The following is an 18,673-nucleotide window of genomic DNA, read 5'->3' on the forward strand; positions in this document are numbered from 1 at the left end:
CAAATCTGTTCCAAAATCTATGCCTATAAAAATGGATTTCTGTCTGTCTGTCTGTCTGTCCGTATGTTCCTTATAGAATCGCAAACTACTGAACCGATCGGTGTGAAAATTTGCATGTAGGAGTTTTTGAGGCCGATGAAGGTTAGAGACCCCTCTCCCTACTAAGAGGGGGGGAGGCTGTCATACAGATGAAACAAATTTTTGCATAACTAGAGAACGTAGAACGTATCGTAGAAATCCTTGATAAAGACTACAAAATACAGTCGAAACGTCGGCGAAAGTACAAAATCTGCTCTGATTCAATAAGACTGACAGCCGATAAAAATAAAATAACTAGAGAACTTTTACCGTGCTTTTTTGGCTTTTCAGTCTTTTACGGAATTTAGAACTGGCTTGTTCAATTCACTCCGACGTTTCGACTATTTATTTTAGTCGAAATGTCGGAGTGAATTGGAAAAGCTAGTTCCAAATTCCGTAAAAGACTGAAAAGGCCAAAAAAAGCACGGTAAAAATTACGATACTAACAGTTGACAGAGTCTAAAGTAACCAGAGAACTAGTCGAGCAAATGGAATCAAATTTGGCATGTGCGTGTTTTTGGAGGCAAATTTTTGTTCTATGGTGGTTTGAGACCCCTCCCCTCTTTAGAAGGAGAATTATGACCCCTCCCGCCTATAAGAGAGGGGTCTCCTATACAAATGATACACAAATTTCGGCATAACTCGAGAACTAATGAAGCTAATGGAACCAAATTAAGCGTGTGAGGAATTTTAGAGGCATGAATTAATTTTATGATGGTTTGGAACTCCTCACCCCTGTAGTAGTGGAGGTGTACTCTCATATAAATGTAACAGAAATTTTTGCGTAACTTAAAAACTAATCGACTTCAAGAAATTTTAGACCCTTCCATAAAACATTAGTCAATAACAAGACCACCAGAAACTACGTATAGTAATACTAGATGATTCCACAATCTAGTGCAGGTCCAGAATCTGGTTCAGAACCTGATCCAACATTTGGTTGGTGGATTAAAATCTGGTGAAAATCCAGAGTCCAGAGTTTGAAGCAAAATCTGGTCCAAAATCTGATAAGAAATGTGTTCTAGAACAGGTCAACGTCCATAAGCTTGTCCTGGTCTAGAATCTAGTCTAAAATTTGACAAAAAAAGTATAAGGGTCCATGCCTAGTGGCACGGGCGCAGGCTTGAAGTAGGACTACGAATGTAGAGCAATTCGTCTCCCAATGCCTAAACCGGTGATTTTTGTACGAATCTCATATAATAGATTCCCCAGTTGCGCAGTAACGGAAGGTTTACTTGCGCTGTTGTATTTTGTACAACACCTGTGAACCGTTGACTTTATCTCGGTATATTTCGGGAATCTAGCAATAAATAAAATTACTGTTTTCAGTAAGATTGATCCGCAGACAAATGGTGGAAAAAGTTCCATAAGTTTTTCACCAAGTGGCATTAGTATTCGAGAGAATTCTGTTACGTTCTTGCATGCCTATAAATCGGAGTTGACGCGAGTAACGAAAGATAAAGGATTGTGGTCTTACATGTGAGAAATTCATAATTTCAACTCTTCAGCTAATTTAAATAGTGGACCTGTTCTCGAATTCTCAAATTTCTGACTCGTGGTGCCCATTGTCTATTTTCGTCCATCAGATAGGTTATTGGTGTGTGGACTGTTTATGGGACAAACGCTACTGGTAGGATCTGTAATCAAGATAGACTTTTATGTTTATGATGTTATGAGTCGCAAGCTAGCTGCCTGCCGATGTGTCTCCAACGAAAGCCGGCGACCGACTGATGAAGCACACCGAGGCAAAGGCAAACAAAGTTTCAAATACAACCTTTAAAATTGCCAATTTGCCACCGATGTGTCTCGAAAACTGGCTGTCCGATGCTTCGCAAGCTAGCTGCTGCTGGCTGATGTTTCGCCAATGAAAGCCGGTGACCGAAGAAGGTAAGGAAAGGAAGTTTAACCCATAGCTCATCTCGTATATATTTCTGTCATCCGTGTTAGGGAAGCACTGACGTGGGACGGTAAAAAAATGCAAATAATGAAATATTAAATATTCGACTCATATTTTCTCAATTATTAAACGTCTGTTAGGGAAACATGTAATCTAGTGTGTTGTAATGGATTTTTTGAAAAATTTTCAATCGATTGATACCAATATCTCTAGAAACTGTTGACGGATGACTGAGTTATAAGCGTGCAAACCATAACCACTTTTCGTTACATGTTCCCTTTTCGTTTTTCTAAAGTGCACCCCAATATAGAAATCAAAGAAGTAGTCCTACTTCAAAAAATTGTCAAAAATATCATCCAAAATCCCGTCCAAATCTGATGAAAATGGGGTCCAATATCTTATCTACAATCTGGTGTAGCTCCAAAATCTTTTTCTGGTCCAGAATCTGATCCAAAATCTTATCAAAAATTAGGTCCAACAAGTGATCAAAAATCTGGTCCAAAGTCTGATAAAAATTTTGTTCAAAATTTGGTCCAGAATCTGATGCAGGTTCGGAATGTGGTCCAGATTAGGTCTAGAATATCGGCCCAAAACACAATCCAGAGGCTGACTCAAAACCGGGTCGAAAATCTGACCAAAAATGTGGTTCAAAATTTGCTCTAGAGTCTAGTCCAGATCGGTTCCAAAATTTAAAACAAAAGCTGATAAAAAATGCGGTTCGCCATCTAGTCCAAATTCGGAATGTGATTCAAAATCTGATCCAAAATTTGTTGGGTGGTTTAAAAACTGACAAAAAACTGTGGCCCAAAATCTGGTCCAGAATCTAGTCCAAATCTGTTCCAAAGTTTGTTACAAAATTTGGAACAAAATCTTATAAAAACTAAGGTCCAGAATTTAGTGCACGCTCAGAAGCTGGTTGGTAGTTTAAAATCTTGCCAGAAAGAACTAAGATTTAACAACCACAGTAACAATTCTAATGCCACTTGGTTTTACTTATATTTTATAAAAGTTTTATTGCGGTATTAATCATAACCTTCCGGTTTTATTGTGGTATTGCGCTAGAGAACCAAGAGGACACGAGTCCAAACACACCTATAGCTAGCTAGAAAACCATAATAAAACTGTTAAGAAAGCAAATTTATTATGGTTGCTGATATTACCACGATAACACTAATTGGTGCACCACGTCTCTTATAAACTTACCACAAGCGCTGTATAGCAATACAAAATGGCGCACCAATCAAAATTGATCTTATTACGGGTGCTTGTCAAACCGCAAGAAATTTGTTAGTTTGATAGAGCTATTGAAACGGGTACACCTACCCGGTTGATCAGATTGAGATGAATATTTGGTTGATCAATTGAGGGTTAATGCGCAGATGGTGCAAAAGAACTAAGATTGATCAAAACTTATTATTGATTCTGTGGGATATTTTATTACGATCGCTATAAACTAAATCATTCAGAATGATCTGACACTGAAACTTTAACTTTTCTGCACACAAATGTATTTTCAAGTTGTCAAAGCTGGTGAACTGATTTAGTTTTTACCAGAGCGAAAAGCGAACAGTTTTATTAAGGGGGGACCCTACTCTGGAAAGTAGATAAAATCGAATTTTATTTTTTTTTTGCATTTTCGACACGCTTACACCTTCAGAAATGTCAGGCCAAAAGGATTTTTTAATATCTGACCTCGTTGAAAACTTACGGCAAATATTGTGGAGTCACCTCAAGCGAAGTCCATTGCTGTACGAAACTTTGAATGCGTTTTCCTCAAAACCATGTTTCTTTAGCTGGCGGTACGTGTATCTCAGAATCTAGTGAACCGATTTGGCTGAAATTTTTTTTCAGCATGTAAAAATGAATTTTATCTAAATTGTTACGTAGCCGTTTTTTGATATCTCATTTTTTCAATTTTTTATGATCTTTTAATTGGCGATTTTTGATGAAAAAACACCTTTTTTTTGGAAAAATTGCCGCCATTTTGGTAATTTTTCGAATTTTCAAAAACCCAAAGCTTCAAAATCATCCTTGAAATCCGTTCTACGATACTCCGTTCGTTCCCGGCACGTACCGCCAGCAAGGAACTATTTTCTAGAGGGCTTTCACGCGCCCAAAAAATACAAAATATATCCTCAAATACACCTTAACCAATAACCAAAATATCCCAACACTTAACTATAATTCTAGAATCTGAAAAAAATTTACGAAAATCTATTATTTTTCGGTCTTCCAGGGTGGGGTCCTCCCTTAAATTATGGCGGTGGCTGTCAAGCAGCGAAAGCTTAATCGGTTTTATTACTGCTTTCAGCAGAGCGTGATATGAGTAAAAAAAAGCAAAGCCTAGGTGCTACATTCCATTATCGAAACTTGAGCTTCTATTTCATACGACAGACTTCGCAGCCAGCTGTTAAAGTACAGGACAATTGCAGGGCCAGTTGATACAATCCTATTGACTATAATAGCCTCTCACAGCCGAGATTCTTTTTAACAGCTTTTTAGGCCAGCATCTTACCTCGAAGCCAACTGGGAGGCGTGATATGAGTACTTGAGCTTATAACCTGATTGTTACAGAGGTTATGAAGACATTGAATTATAGATTGTTATGAAGAGTGGGCAACTTGATTAGAAGGCGGGTTTATAGTGGTTATCAAAAAGTTCCGGAAGAGCTCATAGTTTTATTAGCGGGTTTATGAAATTAGTCATCTACCAGTAATTGGTAGATGGTAATTAGTAGACTACCAGGTAATTGACAAAAAGTGTGTAAAAGGTTTTTATGTAATCTACGAGTAATCCTTCAATAGAGCACCCCTCGAGCAGTAAGTGGCAAACTAAATCTTGATGTCGCTGCCATCGCTGCTATGTAACTCCAGCACAAAGAAATATTGATAAAGGTAGATGGATATATTTTGATGCGTTTGACAAACTATATCTGGAGGGCGCTACCGACAGATTTAACACACAAAAAATCGATTACTTCCTTCGAGCCTGTTAATCTGTTCTCTGTGATAAAACTTCTTTCTTTTTAGACGTCTTTTTCTCTTTTCTGTTCGAGAAACGTCCGAAACCATATCAACATGGGTATAAAATTTCAGGATTATATAAATTAATGACACTGGAAGGTTGCACAGGTATTTAACTAGCCCTGGTGACCATGTGCCAGGTTCCGGTTACCCCGGCAGTAATGGTCCTTTTGCGACATGACTGAAATCATATCGATATGGTTATCAAACTACAACGTTATTACGACTGATTTTACGGAAATAGCCATCTTAACGGACCTTCATTCTTTTTTCACCAAGCGACTTAAAATTGATGTTAATTTCTGTATAAAATATGATTTTTATAGTGAAAAAAGATACAAGCGATCAAAAATATCAGTTTTAACATACATGCCCCTCGATAATCCAGAATATCTCTGGTGTCCTCTGACATCCACAAATCTCTTAGTTCTTCGAAGAACCAGGAAAATTTTCCTGTGCAATGCAATTGGCAGCATCTAAATATGTTTGTTTTTGGTTCGGTTCGGTACGACCACAGATGCGTGAAATAGTTCGGTACGACCATAGTTAAATAAAAATACATGGATCAGTAAGATCATAGATGAATAAATTGGTTTGATACTCCGTGGTAAACTCAGTGATCTTGTACGATCATTATCGAAAAGCTTTACTCAGTATGATGGTATTTGATTATGAAGTAGTTTTGCTGGTTCAAGTGATTTATTTCGATTTGTGGCAAATTTAGAACTATTTTTTCCTTTTCTTCGCATTTACTATGCCAGGATGCAAATTTGTACGGACCTGATCACGGAGACTGTGTTATTGAAAAGAGAAACTGTGTTATTGAAAGGAGAGACACAGAAGAAGACTAATATGTTAACGGGTGACAACTAAAATTTTGGAATTGTTTTCTCAATCTTTACAAAAAGCCAATGATACTAAAAGACGATCTGATTTACTAAAATTATTGATACATTGTCCATTGTTGGAAAAAAATTACTGAACATATAAAAACGGTCCGTAATCGGCTGTTCGACGAAGCTTCCGTTTGATGTCGAAACAGGAGCATTGTACGGCCGTCATGTCAACTTTGCGAATGCATCTCTTGATTTGATCAATTAACTGTTTGAAATTTGTGGCTCTCCAGTTATTTATGTACACCAAGGAGCTCAAAATCTCGTCGAAATCTTCGGTTGATCTACACTGAGGCAGATTTGTCAGGTTGTGGTTTTTGGGTATTCAGGAACGATTGTGTTATTTTGGCGCAATGCGATGATGCTTTATCCGGCCAAAACACGCATTGTCCATCTGCATGATGTTTTTGTAGAAATTAGATCAAAATTTTCTTCAAACAGTCGTTCTGGTACAAATCTTGATTGATAGCCAAACCAGAGGGCTTGAACCATGGGTTAGAAATACCTTTCTCGGAAATGGCAATGCACAGCATCACTTTCTGTTCAAACTTGTGTTTGAATTTGTATTTTATGTTCGAAGATGCAGTAGAACTATCCATGGAATAGTATCAATCATTTCCGGTGAGAGTGTGAGTGTTCGAAAGAGGGAAGTAACTTTCGTCGTCCAAAACAAAACATTTTCCGGAATAATTTATTATCAACCAGCGGCATTGGGATTTCAGCGTCGAAAGCAGGCAGTAGATTCCGGGGCTCTTTTCTTCTTTCGGCATTTTATTCCGACTCTTTTCAAAGTTTTGCAGATGAACTGATGAGAAAAGTTGAACTTTTTTACCGCATCCCGTTGGTGGGATGACCCCTTGTTGTTGAAAGCACGACGTCCTGCTTTGTCCATAATTTTGGCTGGTGTTCCTCTACATTGCTCGCATAATTTTGGCTGGCAGAAAGAGAAGAGAGAGAACTAACACATATACACTCTCATTTCTCTGTGAACTCGTTTGCTGTTGTGCACAGGGGCTTCGAAAACATTCCAAAATTTTAGTTGTCACTTGTTAGGTGGAAATGAACAATAATTAGACGAAGCTCGGTAAAATCCCCAGACAGAGAATTATACAGTCGGAAAGCATATATCCAAGTACGATACTTAGTATTAACGTCTACATTCCGTCCGAATGCAACGACCTGACTGCTGAGCTCAATCAGTCGTCTGCAGTTGGTTAACAAGTAAGATTTGGGCGATTCTTGATGGCTGTAAAATGAGAAGATAGGGTACATGCCCTAGTGTGTCCCAGCCTAGGCACAGTAATGTTTATGCCCAATCTTTGTCTCTAGAGCTGATGTAACTGACCAACTGAAGCCCAAATTGTTACTAGGAATGCTCTCTGCACACGATATTCGCCAATTTTCAATAACTAAACAACACTTTCTTAAGATTCGTCCGCAGAATTAAATTATAAATTTCTTAAGGGTATCACTGAATTGGATGGATTTTGTCGATAGCAATCATATCAACGGACGACTCTGCATAACAAAACGGGCCCTACAATATGTCAACACCGATTCCGTTGCTTTTACAGATAACGATTCCGTTGCTGTGTTCGTTCAATATTCAAAATGTAACCGTCCGAGAATTACAGAAACGGCATTCCTCCGCCAGCTGAATCTAAAGTGACTGCTTAGTGACGCCTTGCACGAAGCAACAACAACAACAACAGCATCTCCATTGACTGAGTCGAGAATTCTGACAAATAATTCCAAATTAAAACATTTTACAGCTCCTCTCACTGCCCGAAAGTGCTGGCTGCCCCCGGTGCCCGCCTCCAGTAACAATAACAACGACGACGGTCACCGGCCAACCCTTCCATCCTTGCTGTGCAAATCCAACACGAGCGGCACGTAGTCGATCCCAAGTCAGCTGCCAAAGGATTCCGCCAGCCAGCGCAGCACACCATCGTCACGGCTATCGTCGAGTCGCGTTTCCAGTGATGGACCAATTACGAAGCTTGAAATATAGGATTGACGCCTTTCCATTCCATGCTTTGCATAGTAAAGCATATTCCTTTCGATGTTACTGACGGTACTTTCGGGTGTCTGTCCTCTCGTTTTCTGCGTTTTTTTTGCACCATTACCATTTTATCGTTACTGTTACGATTACGGCGGTTTGCCTTTTCTGCCGTTTTGTCACCCACTCTGCACGGTACGGTTGATATTTTTTTTTCTTCTTCCCGTTGTTGCCCTTCTATTAACATATTTATTCCTAAATTATCCCCAAACGCGGCTAAATGTCACCGTGCAGCAACCGAACCGGATGGGCAGCAATTTGGCACCCGTTTTTGCGCGATACAGCTCTGCCAAGCGCTTTTCCATCAGGCAAAATTGGTAGCACGTCGATTACCAAAAAAAAAATACATTGCAGAAAGCTGACTCTAACAGCTGTTCTTCAGTGACAATGAAGTGTAAATGCAAACTGATTTTGCATTTGTGTTCTGATTTTGGGGAAAAATTTTCGACCATTCTCAAATAGAATGGTTTAGTTGTTCACAATTGACTTGTTCATTGCCATTTGGGGTTAACTAATTCTTAACACATTCACTTAGAAGCTTTTCCCACCAGAACTATTGATCTGACGAGTGGACCACCTCGTGGTGTGAATAATTCAAAGCCCGATCACCCCTTTGTTTCAGTCCTTACTGTAGGTTGACCTCTTCTTCCGACACGGTCATGTACAGCGGCTCAAGGATCAAACTTGCGAGTCGTATGAATACGGCATTAACGGCATAATAAAATGCATGTCCCTTTCCTGTTCGACTTCAGAAAAGCCGATAAAGATGGCCTGCAATGCAATGTCTTGTCCCACCCGGTGCGGTGCCCAACGGGGTGATGGAGCGAAGGGGGGAAAAATTGAGTCACCATTATGGCCACCGCCGGCTGCAGACCGTGTGTAGTCCTGCCTGTGTGCTGCTGGCTGTGACGCTGTGAAGTGAAGATTCGACCGTGCAAGCATATTGCGCCCGAAATGGCGTCCCACCGACAATGGCTTCTGTTGTTCGCCCCAAAAAGACAATGTTCTAACGGAGCCAGTGGGCAGAGGACGACACTTCTTTTCGGATGAAACAACCATACAAACAAACAGACAAACAATTCATGATAATAAATTGGATGTGCATGTTGAAACAAGGAATATTTATGGATGAACGTTAAATTTATTCAGCATAAATAACTGGGAGGGGTCGGAATTTATGGTGCAGTATGCGGTCAAATAATGGTTCCCCGGTAAGTGCAAACCGGACACAACCGACTCGAGGGTTCAGCCCTGAGAAACAACTGAATCATCATCGATTCCGACATAAATGCTGAACGAAACGAATCATCCCGCCCGCTGCTGCCCGGGCAACGGCAGCTGGCAGAAGATTGCTGAGTCGAAAAAGATTAGAACACTGCCACTGGTGGTAATTTGCATCTTGCTTCTATTGCTAGCGCACCCGGCTGCACGGCTAGCTGGCTGAGTTGGCATGGAAGCGGTTCCGAGTACAACTATAAGCAAATTAATATTCTTTTGTTACGTCCTGTGATGCTTCATGCACGATAAAATCCTGAACACATTTCGAAAGGATTTGAATTGAGTGGCAACATATTCGTGTCGGAGATGAAATTTCAGTTCCTCCAATGGAAAGGAACGCAGTGACAGAATAGGCAAAGACTACGAGTTTGACAGGTTTACATATAAATCAGATTCAAAATGATTTTCTTTATGATAGAAATGACTACGCATGTGAAATAAATTATAATTACTCTTTCCCCATCTCATATGTTGTCTATTCATTTTATTGGGTTTTCTAGAATTCTAGGATTTTGTTTCTAAATTCATTATATTAGTTTGTTTCATTTTGCGTTTCTACTCCTTTGCTTTGATTTTATTGAATGTTTTGTCTTTTCTTATTTTAAAACTACCTTTCTTAAATATACCCATAATTCTACTTTTCGTTTAACGTAACGTTTAATTTCGATAACGTTTTCATGTTATCATTACTTCCACGCGTTCTTTTTTTCTTTTCTCAAAGTATGACAGTTTTCTGTTTTCTGTTTTCTGTTTTCTGTTTTCTGTTTTCTGTTTTCTGTTTTCTGTTTTCTGTTTTCTGTTTTCTGTTTTCTGTTTTCTGTTTTCTGTTTTCTGTTTTCTGTTTTCTGTTTTCTGTTTTCTGTTTTCTGTTTTCTGTTTTCTGTTTTCTGTTTTCTGTTTTCTGTTTTCTGTTTTCTGTTTTCTGTTTTCTGTTTTCTGTTTTCTGTTTTCTGTTTTCTGTTTTCTGTTTTCTGTTTTCTGTTTTCTGTTTTCTGTTTTCTGTTTTCTGTTTTCTGTTTTCTGTTTTCTGTTTTCTGTTTTCTGTTTTCTGTTTTCTGTTTTCTGTTTTCTGTTTTCTGTTTTCTGTTTTCTGTTTTCTGTTTTCTGTTTTCTGTTTTCTGTTTTCTGTTTTCTGTTTTCTGTTTTCTGTTTTCTGTTTTCTGTTTTCTGTTTTCTGTTTTCTGTTTTCTGTTTTCTGTTTTCTGTTTTCTGTTTTCTGTTTTCTGTTTTCTGTTTTCTGTTTTCTGTTTTCTGTTTTCTGTTTTCTGTTTTCTGTTTTCTGTTTTCTGTTTTCTGTTTTTTTGTTTTCTGTAAGCGATTTTCCCGTTCCAACGTTTTTAAACTTAGAATTTTTTAATAAAATATTTTCCAATGATTCAAATGAGCTGGCACTCAAACTCCCATGCTCTAAATAGCACCAGCACTTTGGAGAGTGACAACTTTCGCCACCTTTGTTTCCGTCCTTCAGGACGACGGCAACGACGACGACGACGACGTGGCATTCGTAGCTGTGCCACTCATCTTGAAGGTAGCGCAACCTCTCAACTGTTCAGTCGCATTCTCCGACCTCAAGTATCAAGCACGGTATCTTTTGTAAAAGCCAACTAAATTTATTCGTATAACCCTTACAAGAACACATATATGAAGCAAATCTATATGCAAGAGTTTGCCAAGAGAAAGTACCTTGGCTGTATAGCTGAAATTTTTCACAATGATACTTTCGCCGTAGAAACCACTTGAATCTGCTGCAGCACACTGTCTCCTCAGCGGTGCCTCTTTTCTTTGGTCTATCATGTCTTACATGAAGATGACAGATATATCCTCCACGGGAAAGTGCACATCCATCCAGCGAGATTGACACGAGTGCAGGCAGGATACATGGCCTCTTCCCGCATGGTTTGCTATTGTTTCAAGTTGTTCCATTGTTAGTCATGATGAACTGCGCTTTTGCAAGTGGGATGCCTTCTGAAATGAAAGCAACGAACAACTTGGCCACTTCTGGTTAAGTGTTTTTGAATTCGCTGCTGCAGCCCAAGCCCAGGCCCAGGATGCTGTGCAAGAAAAGCAAGCAATTGAGCTCTGCCCGGCATTGGTAGCAATGGGTGCGAATCGGGAACAAGATCCGTGCTTTTGTGCACCCGAAGAAGCTAGCAAACTTTACACGCAGTTTCCCGAACTGCTGAGCAATAAGTTTCGGTAGAGTTGAACCATTCATGATGATGACGGATGTGTACTTTCTAAATCCAGTCAGACAGTTTTTAGTACTATTATGAGAATAGGTAGCAATTTATATCACATATTGCTTCAAAACATTTATAAATACCATAAGCCATGCCCCAAATTTATGTTCTTGAAATACACTTTAACTTGAACATTATAGGAATTTTAAAAAATAATATAGAAATAACTGTTTACAGCAGAAATAGGATATCAGATTTGTTCAAAGTTTCTAGACAACATAATATATGATGCTACCCTGTTTACAATAAGGCTTTGATGTATGAACTAACACAATCTACTGAAAAATTAATCGAAACTGCTAAAAATTCTTGCCACTATTGCATCTACTGCATCCACATTTTATTTATCCTTCTGCAGCTGAGGTGGTAGTCTAACAGACAGCAGAAATCAGAAAGATGCCACAGATGCGATATGTATTGTATTTTGATTCTTAAGTTTGCAGTATCTTCCCGGCTCATATCTGCGGTCTAATTTCATTCAATAGATTGCTAAAGATAACTAAAGATAATAATGTACTCAATTCTAAAATAATTAAAATCTGAATCATAATCGTTAAGATTAGGACACTTCAGCCGCAGAAGGTTATATTTGACCTCAATTTGTTTTAACAGATTGATAGGTTTATTCAGTGAGTTCTGCGAAAATAAAATTTTCGTTGTTTTCTTAAGAAAAATCTAATTGTGCATGTGCGCTAACAAATAGATGTAACAGTATCTGAAAAGTTAGTTTGTTAGCTGATGACCAACCAGTAAGGCCATTGCAAATTATTTTTAAAGTTTTTGTCACCCCCCCCCCCTGGAAATTGCTTGAAAAATCGGGAGGCAAAAAAATAATTTGTAGGATATGAGTTTAATTTTTTTTATAAAATCAATTGTATGTGGGCTCTACAGCCTGAAAAACTTAAAAAATGAATGTACAAGTTGAGTTAACGTTTCTAACGGGTGGCAACTAAAATTTTGGAATTTTTTTAACAAACTGTCAAAAGAAGACAAAGATACATGAAGAAGATCTGATTTACCGAAATTAAAGATACATTATCCATTGTTGAAAAACAATTAGTGTATATTTGAAAACGTACCGTATTCGACTGTTCGACGAAGCTTTCGTTTGACGTCGAAACAGGAGCGTTGTACGGCCGTCATATCAACTTTGCGAATGCATCTCTTGATTCTACCAATCAACTGTTTGCAATTCGTGGCTCTCCAGTTATTTTTGTACACCAAGGAACTCACAATCCCGAAGAAATCTTCCATTGGGCGCACTAAGATAGATTTTTTGGGTCGTGGTTTTTAGGTAACAATAGGATCGAATGGGTATTCAGGAACGATTATGTTTTTATGGCGTAATGCGATGGTGCTCTATCCGGTGAATGGACACGTATTGCCCACCTGCATGATATTTTTATAGAAACGGGATAAAAATTTTCTTCAAACATTCGTCTGGTGCATCTTAATTGATGGTCAAACCCGAGGGCTTGTTGTTGAAGAAACGAGAAAGAGAATGATGTCCTTCTGCGTCCATAATTTTGGCTGGTCTTCCGCTACCTTGCTTGCGAATAGTTGTTGGGCATCTTAGGATATGGTAAACAGTCGAAGCCGCAACATATTTGCTTTTTAAATGTTGTACCGTATACTTTTTGCCGATATTTCTGTTGCAGTTCGTAGAAGTGTACAACACGCTCCCGAAATACTTCTTGTTTCGACGCCAATTTTAGCAAAGCTGGGCAAGCATAAACAAAACAAAAAATATTAACAAAAAGAGCATAAAGAGAGCTAACTCATACATATTCTCATTTCTCTCTGAGCTCATTTGTTGTTGTCATTTGGCATAAGGGCCGCGAAAAAATTCCAAAATTTTAGTTGCCACCCGTTAACACGAAACCGAAATGGAAATTCGAACAACGGAATTTCCGAAAATCAGCCAAAAATATTTTCTTTCGTTTTCGTCTTCTTTTTCGTAGATTTTAGCATGGAAAATAATACCGTATATATAGAAAGTAATCATAGGTTTGGTTTTCACGTTTAAACTTTAAGTAAAAATGCCTAAAATCCATATTTTTTTTGCTCGATTAAAAAAATCTTTGTTTTCAGTGACCCAACACCGGAGAGACAAAAACTTTTTAAAATATTTGTAATGGCCTAAATTAAATGCCATATAGCAATCCCTGGTAACATTTTTGTTGTATAATAGCTTATCAAGCATTTGTTCAATGGGAATTAGCTGTACAATAGTTTAATAAGCTATTATACAGGGTGTTAGGTAGCTTAGTGCAAATATTTCAGGGGGTGATAAAGGATCATATTTGACGAAAAAAATCCTTCTACGCATATGACCAAATCTCAATCGTTACAGAGTTATTGAACATTTTTAGTTTTCGGTTCTGTTTCGGACACCATACAAACCGTTGCTTTTCAAGAGATGGCGCTATTCTAGTGGTAGTAAAATCAAAACACTGACGAACTGACATGACACCTAGAAGAAAATCCTTTAAAAACCATCGTCTTACACATTTTGCTTGCACACTAGCACCCTCTGTTATGCATGTTGCGGAGTAGCTTGCATTTGCCGGGTTTTATGCTGTAGGGTTTTTAACAAGTGTATGGTTTTATACTGAAAATTCGAAGCAGCACTCGCGCGCCGCGGTGTGGTCATGTTGCGAAACATGCTTTTTTGAAAAATGAGTGGTTTTTGATTGGACGATGGAATTAACGCTAGTGTCTCGTCTGTTTGTCTGTGATCAAAATTTCTCACTTATTTATTGTATTGCGGATTTTCGGCTTTCCAGTCAGTTTTATATTGAAAACGGCTTTTTTATACTGCCTGACGTTTCGGCCTTTGGTTTTGGCCTTTTTCAAAGGTAACTGCAATAGTTTGTTTATTATAATAACAGGATATAACTTTAACACATTGAACATAAAAATATATTTTTGACTTCTACTCACTACGGTTACGTTTTCTTGTCTAAACGTTGATTGCCAACGGAAGGAAGTTCAAATTTAAACAGCTCCAATTGCATTGGTTTGGTGACAAAATAATGTACACACCTAAACCTTTTGACCATAGTGCACAACTGAATCGTTTTTAAAAAATGGTGCGCAAAAATCGATCAACTGCGGTGAGCTGAAACAGGGCTATTAGGGTTGTGGACTATGTTTACCTACCTGAAAAACAATTACTGATCATATTTTATTTGTGGTACAGTTACTCTGTTATACTTAATTTTCATGACTTCTGCCTAATTTTGATAAAAACAAACATTTCCTATACCTCTCCATAGCATCTTACTACCAGTCATCCGAGTGCCCTGAAAAGCTAAAGCCCTATAAAGATACATTTATAGGGTTTTATGAAAAGCCTGACCGAGAGCCAGAAGCTAATATGTTTGCGACATTTCAATTCGAAAAAATTAAGTTTGGCAACATGAACGCAATAAATAAATACAATGTTTACCAACAATTTATTAGTTCAGGTGTCAAACGTTATACAGCCCAGACTCGATTATCCGGGTGATCACTTTTATTTTCAGTCCGGATAATCGAATCATATTTTTGGGACTAAAATTTTTTTGAGTGTCATGTTTTTTGACTTGAAAGTGTCATATATTTCTAGTGTTGATTAATCTTCCCTAAAGTTAGAAAATCCCGTTCTTATGATATTTTTCACTAATGAATTTTATTTTTGGTACAAATTTTTTTTGTATGCCATGTTTTTTAAATTTTTGGTATCATAAATGTTTTCTTTTATTGGATAATTTACCCTAAAGTTAGAAAATTCCTTTCTTAGATTTTGTTCTATGATGGTGATGATGACGGTTGATCGTGTTGATGGTGATGATGATGATTTTGATAATGATTATCATGATGATGATGATGCTGATGATGATTATTCTGATGATGATGTTGATCATGATGATGATGATTTTGATGATAGTGATGGTTTTGTTGATAATGATAATTTTGTTGATGATTATTTTGATGATGATGATGATGATGATTTTGATAATGATGATGATGATGATTGTTGAGAATTGCCCAATTTCGGATGAATTACCCTCGACAGCGGTTACGTGTAGTAAACAGCTTCAAAACTGTAATTTTATTTAAACTAATTAGTTTTCTTCCACGTTTTTGTAATCGGCTCACAACTTACTTTATAGTAATTCTTTTAAGGTATCCAACATGGCAATCTCATACAAATAGTTAATTTTAGTGTAGTGAATTCTAGTTTATGAATGAGAAAAATGATATTAAATTCATTTTATGCAATAGTGTAGACCAACGGGCCTTTGTATGTTGAAATCTAGCTAAATGTATTAACTTACGAGTTAAATGCATAGTTAGCAATATGCATTAATTAGATTGGGAATTTATATTCTGGCGCAAATTATAACCTTTAAATGTTTGGTTTGAGTTTATCAAAAGCCGCACTATTTATCAACGAATCAGTTTTCCTATGGTCCAGCAGAATATTTAGCGTTCATCAAGGGTAAGTCACTGAGAACATTCCGTTCACCTCTTTCATGGAAATTTTGTTCAGTCTGTGCCTTACTGTGCTGCCGAGGTGCTGATCATGTGAAACCCGTCAAATTCGCCAGCGCTCAGATTGACCGTTTGATCGTTTTGACATTAACAAATATTGGCAGGGCTGCCAATTTCTAACATTTCAAAATTTAAATGTCAAAAATGTGGGCCACAGTGTGCCATAAACTGTGAAATGAGTGTACCGCAATTGCAATCAATGAGGTCAGCTGTTCCCTAAATTGAGCCTGCCTCAATGTTCTAAGCGACTTACCCTTGGCGTTCATTTAATTTCTTCTATAACACGATGCCGGAAAATTCACTATTCATTCGTAACATTTAGCTAATATTTGGTAGTAAATACCCACTATTCACCTACAGTATAAGATGGCGCCGCGCTTTATTCCCGCTTCTTTTGCTGATGTTCCTTCTGACATACCAGCCGATGTCTCTTCAGCCCTACCACAGTTCATTGTATACAGCCTATCGTTACCAATAGGAGAAAGATACCCGGTACTGACACAGGCATCTCCAGTGCTGGCAGTTCTATCGCTGATGATGATGATAATGATGATGATAATGATGATGATGATGATGATGATGATGATGATGATGATGATGATGATGATGATGATGATGATGATGATGATGATGATGATGATGATGATGATGATGATGATGATGATGATGATGATGATGATGATGATGATGATGATGATGATGATGATGATGATGATGATGATGATGATGATGATGATGATGATGATGATGATGATGATGATGATGATGATGATGATGATGATGATGATGATGATGATGATGATGATGATGATGATGATGATGATGATGATGATGATGATGATGATGATGATGATGATGATGATGATGGTGATGGTGATGGTGATGATGATGATGATGATGATGATGATGATGATGATGATGATGATGGTGATGGTGATGATGATGATGATGATGATGATGATGATGATGATGATGATGATGATGATGATGATGATGATAATGATGATGATGATAATGATCATAATGATGCTGATCGTGATGATGATAAGTTTGATGATAATTTTGTTGAGAATGATGATTATTTTGATGATGATGATGATAATGATGATGATGATGATGATGATGATGATGATGATGATGATGATGATGATGATGATGATGATGATGATGATGATGATGATGATGATGATGATGATGATGATGATGATGATGATGAATTCATACCGCACAACAATTTAAAAATTAAAAATTGATAGTAATGTAGCAAATGATTGATAGTTTCAAGTATACTCTCACGCATAGCACATGATGAAACACCTGCGCCAACTTCTGTTATTTTTTATCAGAAACTAGAGGCGGTGTCCTAATAGCTCTGGTACAAAAACTATGCTAGCTAGCTGAATTCTGTTACTTTCATTGGGAAGCTGAGGAAATTTTGTACTGAAAATTGATCTGAAACCTTCTACTTCATTAGATTAACTAACTTTTCAGAAGCACAAAGCTTTGAAATAAGTGTTTCTCAAGACATTTTTATCGGTTTTCTCTTAAAAATGTGTGATAAAACTGATTGCTGTTTTTCACCAATTTGAAGCTCTAGCACCGTTCTACAATTCGTTCTTTGACATAAAACTTCTATCTCTTTTAGTTTCGTTACAATTTTATTTTGAACGTATGGTTTTGGGTGTTGAATTAGTATCTGAAAACTGCAAGAATTCATACATCACGCATAGCACCCTGGAAAAAATAACCATAGCATGAAGATAAAAATTATGGTAACACTAGAATACAAAATACAGTGAACTCTCGGAAAAGTTAACTCTCTGAAAAATTAATTGTTCAGAAAAGTTAAGCGAATATTAGTTCTCATTCAACACTCTAAAAAGTAAATTTTTGCCTCAACTTTTCTGAGAGTTTGAATTCATTGGTTGTCCAAAGCGCTGATTCGCACACGTGTGTTTTCCTTCTATCTTTATTTATAATTTTTCGGTTTATGTCGCCTTTTCACAGCTGCATACAGAGTCTCTAAGAGTCTTTAAGCTCTTGTACCGGACAGTTGTAGCAATAGTTCAATACGGGCACATTATTTTTTATTGTTTATTTTTTTTAATTTTATTTTTTTTAACTCCTCCACTGACCCCCACACCAAAAGGCTCGCATAGAGAGCCTCCTGCTAATGGACTCTTACATACAAAACGAAACAAAACGCGGGGAAATATTACTACAAACAAAGTGATATCCCAGTGGAACTTTATTCCTTTGAAGGGAGTTACTTCAGGATTTTTGATTACATACTGACAAAGCGCCAGCTCAGATTGGATACTAGCGCGAACCTTATCAAAACGTTGTCGTAGACTACGAAAAATCAAAAGTAAACTAGTACGAACTGACTATTTTATAATTACTGAAAGGAATTAAGTATTATTTCATAAAGACCTTACTACATACACGGAAAGAAATTTGATTCCGATGCCATGAATGAAATCATAAAATCATGAAATGTGAGTTCATGTCAAATCATGACTGAACTGCCATATCAGACAGCATAAAAACATGAATAATAGTTCATGATTTTGCGTTGTGTTGTACTGCAAGAAGCTCGTGATATCATGATTTTTATTCATGGTGTATTTTTATAAATCATGAGCTAGAAACCGGGAATCATGAGT

General features: G+C 37.4%; 1 pseudogene; it reads right to left on the reverse strand.

Moving 5' to 3' along the window:
* LOC128746249 (uncharacterized protein DDB_G0271670-like) overlaps positions 1-17,229 on the reverse strand; it is a 41,618-nt pseudogene extending 24,389 nt beyond the window's left edge.
* Positions 17,230-18,673: the final 1,444 nt, after the last annotated feature.

Source organism: Sabethes cyaneus, chromosome 1, assembly GCF_943734655.1.
Source record: "Sabethes cyaneus chromosome 1, idSabCyanKW18_F2, whole genome shotgun sequence".
Taxonomy (NCBI): Eukaryota; Metazoa; Arthropoda; class Insecta; order Diptera; family Culicidae; genus Sabethes; species Sabethes cyaneus.